The 8,845-nt window shown below is 42.4% G+C and overlaps 1 pseudogene; it reads right to left on the bottom strand.

Annotated features, from left to right (window-relative positions):
* Positions 1-586: 586 nt before the first annotated feature.
* Positions 587-8,845, bottom strand: part of LOC118325490 — a 12,072-nt pseudogene continuing 3,813 nt past the window's right edge.

Raw genomic sequence — 8,845 nt, 5'->3', positions numbered from 1 at the left:
AATAATTATAATGTAATAAGTTCAATAAAAAGATTGAACAATTTTTAATATTACATTTTTATATTTTCAAAGCAATCACTAACGCCAGCTTCAGTAAACAAACGCCATCACATTCAGGAAGCAAGTTTCAGTATTCTATTATTCCATTCTATTATTTTATATATTATATATAAAATATTCTAAATATTGTATTATTTTATATATTACATAAAATATTATTATATATATTATATTATGTTATATTATATATTATATTTTTCTATATATAAAATGACAGATGGAATCAAGGAAATGGATTAACAGCTGAAAACACTGAGAAAACAGAACCAAATACTGTCAGCATCAGGAAGAACATAAAGCTGCAACCCACCCAAAGCTTTGTTCTCTCACAGTTACAGGTTATTTAATAAATCAGACAGTGATGGGGCAGCACTGTAATGTTCCTCTGTACATGGACTTTTTCTTTAACCAAAAACTGTTTTGCACTGGTCAGTTGCAAATTATTTTATTTGGTTACCAATTCAAACTGGGATATTATTGAAAAAAGACCCGCTGTAAAACAAATAAAACTACAGAAGAAGTAACAATGAGTCCAACAGCATCATCATTTATTTTAAAACTGTTTCTCTTCATCCAGCAGTCATCTTTAATAATGGTCTGTTTACTCTAATGAAACACAGTTAATAACTTCACTTATAGTCTTGCCTAAAAACAATAAACAAACTGTCATAAAATGTGAATGAAAAACAAGTTTACTGATTCTGATGTTCTTCATGATCAGATAAAGTCTACAGTAAACTAGCAGCTCTGTGAGGCTGTAACATCAACATGTTAGCAGGTATAATATCAGTGTGTTAGCATGCTAACATTAGCTCATTAGCAGTAAACACACAATCCAGCTGAGGCAGAATTGGACTTAAACAAGTTTTCCACCATGTAGGTATTGAGATATTTCAGTCTGGACCATACACATATATAAAGATAAACCTCTTTATCTCCCCCTGGTGGCTTCCCAAAAGTGGTTTCTGTCATTTTAGGTTGTTACTATCACACTGTTTGTTCAAGTGTTTATTTTTATTATCAGTAAGTTTTAATTAGTTATTGGAAGATATAAAATGGGATTTCCAGTGGGAGGAAGTGGAGACGTCTGTCTTTTATAAGTGTTTTTATATATCTTTTGTATGTATGTATGTATGGTTTTGAACAACTTCTTCTTTTCATTGGCTCTTCTCTGAATAGAGTTGGTGAGCAGCCAATCAGAGGCTCTGATCTTGGAGATTCTGATTGGCTGGCCATCAGTCTGTGTTCAGTCATGATTAGCTGACAGCTACAGACCCAGCTTCGCTCTAATTGGCTGACTCTGAGGCTGTCTGAGTGCCCTGATTGGCCAGCTGAGCGTAGAGGCGGGACCTAAGGAATCGTGGATAACTGTCAGTCTCCATCAGGCCGAAGATCTGCTCCTGGGCCAGCTGGAAGGAGGCGGGGTTAACGCCAATACGCAAGCTCTGATTGGTCGATTCTCTGACAGACGAGTCCACGTTGACCTGGAGACAGAAAGCAGTGGTTTCACATGACCAATCACTGGACAAATCAGAGGACAGACAGACGGACAGACAGACGGACACCTGTCTTGCTGCATTGGTAGAAATGAACTCGTCGTAGATTTTGCCGGCTCTGGCAGCCATCTTGCTGAGGGGGCGTGTCCTCTTGAATCTTTCCACAGCCAACCAGAAGTCCAGGTTCTCCTCGCTGAACTCTGACCTCAGGAAGTGACGGAACACTGCCAGACCATCTGACCAATTAGAAGAGAAGTGGGAGACTGTTAACCAATAGAGACAGACTGTGGGTTGGACACAGAGACAAACAGGAAGTGTCTTACACTGGTTTGTCAGCAGAGCCTCCAGACTCTCCGCCCACCTGAGCACCTCTCGCGCAGATGGTCTGAAAAACAAAACAGACACATGAGACACACTGGAACGAGCAGGAACCAAACGGAACCAGTAAGAACAAACTGGACCCATGTGACACCAGAAGAAACTGTTGGTAACCAAATGAAACCAGTAGGAACCCAGTTGGTACCAGTTGTTGGGACCAGTAGTAGTTTAGGGCTCCTACCTGTTGTTTCTCAGAGCTTTCTCCAAACTGTTGCCATGGACACAAGAACTGTTTTTCTGCCGCCATAAAAACGGCAGGCGGCTCCAAACGTCAGTGGCTCTGAGAAGTCAGACAGACAGGAAGTAAACAACAACAACAAAAACAACAACAACCTGTGACTGGCTGAACAACAGGAATCAGAAATTCACCTTCAGGAACAGCTAAGCTCATATTAATGCAATCAGGTTTAAAATGAACCCCTGTTGGTTCAGTCCAACATTAAACCAGAACTGAACTGAATTCATCTTTTATTGTTATTTTATTGTTAATATTAATCATTTATTTTGACTAACACCTGTGTGACGCACTGCACATGCTCATGCATCTGTGTGTATATGTGTGTATGTACTTACAGACTCTTTGTCTTCTTCTTCAGTCGTATGTTTCTGAGCTCAACATCCTGAACCAACACAACAACAACAACAATTAGACAACTGGTCTCTAATGGTCTATACTGGTGCTGTATTCCTTTTATGTTATGACATGATAACCCTGTTTGTTTCATTCCTACAGCCTTGAGTTTGTCATTGTTTTTGTTACAAATAAAGTTGTTTTAATAATGCAGTCTGGGTTTTTTATGGAATCATATTTTTGTTCATATTTGAGCTCATGATGTTTTATACAGAGGTCAATAACAAATGTTTATTTATTATTTTGATAATGACCACAGCCCTGCTCTCTGCTGGTCTCTCTGCTGGCCTCTTCTGGACTCTTTTAGACTCTACTGCTCTTTACTGGTCTCTCCAGGTCTATTCTGGTCTCTACCTTGGTGCCGTTGAGCAGCAGCAGCATGTGGGACAGAGACCCCCCCTCTCTGGTCAGCTGTTTCCTCAGGGTGTGAATGGATGGGGGCCGAGGGTCAGGATCGAGGTCAAAAGTCGCGGGCCGGGTGAGTTGATGGATGGTGCTGTCGGACAGAAAGCGGGGCGATCGAGGTTCCTGCAGTAGAGAACCCTCAGAGAGAGAGCGACGAAGAACTGAAGAAACAATAGAGCCACTGTTTATTATAGATTATATATTACATATATTATATCCTACATATTCCATATTTATTTATTGTATTATCATTATTTATACATTCAGCTGCTTTAACACAGATTCATTGAAGGTTCTGTATATGAGATTATAAACACACATTGATCCCTAACACAGTGAGCACTGACAGAGCAGTGGTGGGGTGTCAGAACACACAGTGGATCAGAGTCTGTTGGTCTGGGACCAGTCAGGGAGTCCAGTACTCACAGTGTTACTGCTGATCGGTGTGTGATTTGTTCGATCCAAATGTTCTGATGATTCGGTGGATAGTGGAGTCGTGTCCATGTTCCAGTTTCAGTTAAAGGGTTTTCAGAAGGTTTTATTCTGTTTTTGTCCCACTTTGCAATTTTATGATGATCTGCGGAGCTAAAATCACTGGTTTTCTGGAATTGGAGTCTGGTGTTTGCTTGCACTGGATTTTTCAGACTGACCTGCCAGGGTCTGTAGTTGGGATAATAAACTCCCTCGCACCCTCCTCCATCCCTGCTCTTCAATCTTCATTCACTCTCCTCCTCTTCCTCATTCCTTCATGTTGAAGGTGGTGGGGCTGAGGGAGGCCACGCCCCCCAACACCTCCCACATTCTCTGGATGTTTCCGGAGGCACTTTCCCCTCCCCCCTGATGCGCTCCTCTACCTCCTCCACCTCTCCTGCCTCCTCTTCTTCCTCTCCTCCGTCCTCCTCTGCTCTCTTCCTCTCTCCCTTCCAGACTGGACTCCTCTGAGGTGGGAGAGTTGGAAGGGGCAAGTGGCGGGGAAGAATGCTGAGACCCAGTGGTGTGAAGTTCCTGGAGGAGGTGAGAGGGTGGAGGAGGATGGAGGAGGGAAAGGAAGTAGGGGAGTAAGGAGAGGGGGAAGGGAGGCCTGGATGGGTTCACAGTGAGGAGGAGAAGGGGGAGGACGGGGCGGAGAGGAGGCAGGATCAGAGGATGAGTTAGGGGAGAGACGATAGAGGAGGTCAGAGTGACGGAGAGGAGAGGAGGCCAAAGTCTGGAAGGGGAGGTCTGAGAGCTGAGAAAGGAGGAGAGAAAGAGGGCGCGGGGGAGGAGGAGAGGAGGAGGAGAAGAAGGTATACTTTATTAATTCAATGGGGAAATTTTCAGTCTTACTTTACACACAGGCCCGAAATACAATCATGGGAGAGATGACGGCCTTGCTCCCAAGGCCCTGGCACAGAGGTGCACCTCTCCCAGCGTGTTTCATGAACCAGATGAATGTTGTTTGGTGCTGGTCAGGAGACAAAGTCTGGGTCCATATCCTGACCTTATACACTGGTTGCTGTAGTTTACAATGGTTTGCTGTAGTTTACACTGTTTCGCAGTATTACAGTGTTCGCTGTTAGTTACAGTTGTTCGCTGTAGTTTACACTGTTCGCTGTAGTTAGTGTTCGCTGTATGTTACACTGTTCGCTGTGGTTACACTGTTTCGCTGTAGTTTACAGTGTTTGCTTGTGTTTACACTGTTCGCTGTAGTTACAGTGTTCGCTGTAGTTAGTGTTCACTGTAGTTGCACTGTCCGCTGTGTTTAGACTGTTCGCTGTAGTTACAGTGTTCGCTGTAGTTACAGTGCTGCTGTAGTTACACCTTTGGTTAGACTGTTCGCTGTAGTTAGTGGTTCGCTGTAGGTAGTGTTCACTGTAGTTGCACTGTCCGCTGTGTTTTAGATGTTCGCTGTAGTTACAGTGTTTGCTGTGGTTAGACTGTTCGCTGTAGTTACAGTGTTCGCTGGTAGTTAGTGTTCACTGTAGTTACACTGCTGCTGTAGTTACACCTTTTGCTGTAGTTATTGTTCACTGTAGTTACACTGCTGCTGTAGTTACACCTTTCGCTGTAGTTGGTGTTCACTGTGTTCACACTGTTCGCCTTAGTTACACTGTTCGCTGATGTCGTACCTGGGTGGGTGTGTCCAGTCTCTGTAGCAACCAGCTGTAGGTGGATGTTGTCATGGAGGACAAAGGCTGAGTCTGATTCTGCTCCATGCTGTACGCCTCCAGACTGAAGAGACAGCGCCAGCAGCTCTGAGAGCTTCTGCAGTAAGTAGAATCTGGAGGGGTTCCGAAGGCACTGCCACACACAAGATGTACACACATGGTGGCCCTCCCTTGATTAGATGAAGTTACCTCTGTTTTTATAGAAATGTCCCAAACTGTCCTACACGCGGATCAGCACTAAACACTGTGAGCCCTGCCAGTAACACTGATTATCTGGGTATCAGGGCTCCTGTCATGTGGGGGGTATATCAGGGCTCCTGTCAGTGGGGGGTCAGAACATCTCCAAACCTGCAGCTCTTGTGGGGTGTTCCAGGTCTGCAGAGGTCAGTACCTTATCAAAAGTGGTCCAAGGAAAGGAACAGAACCGGAGACAGGGTCATGGGGGCCGAGGCTTATTGTAGCTCAAACTGCTAAAACAGTTTAATGCTGGTTCTGATAGAAAGTGTCCAGAACACAGTGCAGAGCAGTCTGTTGGTCTGGGACCAGTCAGGGGGCCCAGTGCTCACAGTGTTACTGCTGATCAGTGAATGTCAACATTGTACTTACAAGTTTCAGGATGATCCTAACAGCATAAGGCATGTTGACACATTTTTAAACATTTATTAAACATAACATAACATAACATAACACAAATATTAACAGCAGCATTGATGTGTTTGATCACAGAACAGTCAGAAGAATCAAACAGTTTTAGGGTGGAAATATTTTCTGATTATTGATTCGATTTAATCTTTTTATCACATTGTCTGGTTCTATACGTCAATTTCTGCTTCAACAATGTTATTTTTCATTTGATTTTACAGTTTATTATTTCCTGAAAACAAACAAACACAACTGTGTGAACCAATCAGGAGCTAACTGATATTTACCTTCTCTGAGCTGCAGTGTGTTCAGGTACAGGGGACTCTGCAGGACGTTACAGCGTCCGGCATCATCCTCTCTGGTGAACAGCAGGAGGTCACTGTAGATCAACACAGTCACCTGACACACACACACACACACAATCAATATTATATTTATCAGTTTTTATGTACTAAATGTTGCAGAATATGTGAATATGAAAGCAACAACAACAACAACACGGATTGTAAAGTATGTCACAACATTTCTTTTAAACCGCTCCGTACTGGAGCAGAGTTTAGTGTCATTATTGATTACTGCTTATCGATTACTAATTATCTGTTGCCCTGAATAAATTTTGTAGAAAAAGCAGAGGTTTCAGAGGAATAACATCCTTTTTAAATGTCTCAATTAATTCTGAGTATTGTAGCGACAGTAAAATCATGTTGACCTCTGACCACTGCTAACATCAATAGTGTCGCACAGACGTCTTGTCTTCCTCCTGATCTTCACTTTTACTGAAAACATGAAACTCAAACGCAGCATGTTCCCAGAAACTGTGTGCGTGTGTGTGTGTCAGCAGTACAGATCCATTAGTGTGAAACTGATCCTGGTTCAGGTCGTTGTGTCCTTCAGGATCAGGTTTAGACTGTGGAGATTAAAATTTGTAAAAATATTCTTTTGTACAAATGATCAATAATCTCTATTAGATGTGCAGTAATATTAGTAATACTGTCACAACAGCAGTACTTTTACTATATTTGCAGTATATTTACAATGTATTAGCAGTACATTTGGAGTATATTTGCAATATATTTACAGGGTGTTTACAGTACAGGTACCTTTGCAGGCAGCAGGTCGGCCTGGTGTAAAACCATTTCCTCCGCCATCAGCAGGGTTCTGTCTGGACTGCACAGATCCAGAGGCTGCAAACAACAACAAGATTCAGGTGAAACGCTCTGGGGCTGATTAAAGGATCTAGGACACATCAGGACAAAAGACTATGTTAGGTTCTGGGTCAAAAGAAATGTTCTAGTTTAAGTCTTGGACTGAATATGACGAGGCTAATGGTTCTGAACCATGTTCTATATTAGGTACAAGGTTCTTGGAATGATTTGGGGTTCTGACAATAGTTCAGTTATCTTTGGTTATCATTGTGAAGCAGGGAAAGTTCTAGGTTTAATGTGGTTCTTCAGTTTTAATGTTTAGCTTAAACGTTCTGAGTTGTAACTTGTGAAAGAGTAGGATCAATTCTATTTGAGGTTCTAGGTTGGATTTAAGTTTCCATCTTAAGTTCTTGGTTGGGGATCGTTCAGGTGAATCTAAGTTCTGACCTGGACAGAGATGGGGAAAATGAAGATCTTTGGTTCTAACATTGAGGTCCACATGAACATTTCCAGGGTTGTCAGGAGGAAGGTTCTAGATTTTAGAATAGATTCCATAGCAGGGCAGAAGTTCTGACGTTGGATATAAGGTTTGATTTTAGGTTCTGACCTGGTTCTAACATTGTGGTATTGGGTCAGTGATTCCAGGTTCTGAGTTTTGGGTCAGGTTAAAGGTTCCACCTTGTTTTCTATGTTAGGTATTAGGGTCTTGGATTGTTTCTGGGTTAGGTTAAAAAGGTTCTAGGCTCTCACCTGGACGAAGATGGGGAAGATGAGGGTTTTGGGTGGCAGGGTGATGTAGGATCCATAGGAGGAGCAGGGGAGATGTGATTGGACGATGGTGCAGTTCTGGTAGTTGCCATAGTTACTGGGCGGGGCTGATGAAGAGGAGGTGGAGGAGGAGTGGGGGTGGGGGCAGGGTGGAGGTGCGGCCAGTGAACGGTCGCTGTGATGATCCGGGTCGAGGGTCTTGGAGAAGGTTCTGACCCCTGCTAGGATGAGTCTGGTACAGACGCCCTGGTGATCAACAACAGAGGTGATTTATTATATACATTTGTCAATACTCAGAATGGATTATCAATACTCAGTGTGGACATCCTACCGATCGTTCCATTCCTGTCATGATAAACCGGCTGCAGCAGCTGGAACACAAACAGATGGAGAACCTTGTTATTATCAAGAGATCTTCACACAACAACATATAGATAATCTGACTGATTTGTTATGTAAGTTCTATGATGAGGGTAAAGGTGCTATCAGCTTCTGAGATATGTTCTAGATCAGGTAAAAGGTTTAATGTGAGGTTCTTTCTTCTAGGTCAAAGTTTCTGCACCATGTTCAACATTAGGTGAAAGGTTCAGTCAGGAGGAAGTTGTTCAACAAAGATCTAATGTATTTCAGGTGACATGTTCTTCTTCAGGTCCTAGTTCAGGTTAAAGGTTCTATGTTCTGTCTTTACCGCTGCAAGGACAGGCCACTGTACAGCAGAAGGTAAACACACCAACGCACACGCTTTCTGTTGCTTCACTATATTAGTTTAGTAGAAATATTCATCTATTAAGATACTTTTTTTAAAGTTATATATAAGAAATACCATGAGATGTCACACTAGAGCATCTCAGAGCGCTACTGCCTACCAGACTCCATTGACAAAACCAGTCATTGTACCTTTTATATAATCATAAAAGACATGTCAAACTGGACAGAAACAATATAAAACTCACCAAAACAGTCTTTTTTTTTAGACTTTCCAACAATCACTAACGCTGGTTTGGTGAAAATAAACCCGTAACAAGTGAATCCTTGGGGATAAATGCTCCCATCTAAGTAGATCCACTAACAGTGCTTGTTTTACCGCTGATATTGTTCTAAGTTACTATTAAAGTGGACATATTATGCAAAACCAACTTTTTATTCATTTGATTATGTACATTTGGGACTCTG

This window comes from Morone saxatilis, unplaced genomic scaffold, assembly GCF_004916995.1.
Source record: "Morone saxatilis isolate NCDOM2014 unplaced genomic scaffold, NCSU_SB_2.0 Contig16, whole genome shotgun sequence".
Lineage (NCBI taxonomy): Eukaryota > Metazoa > Chordata > Actinopteri > Moronidae > Morone > Morone saxatilis.
The sequence above is the reverse complement of the archived record's forward strand: the minus strand, read 5'-3'. Positions and strand labels throughout refer to the sequence as shown.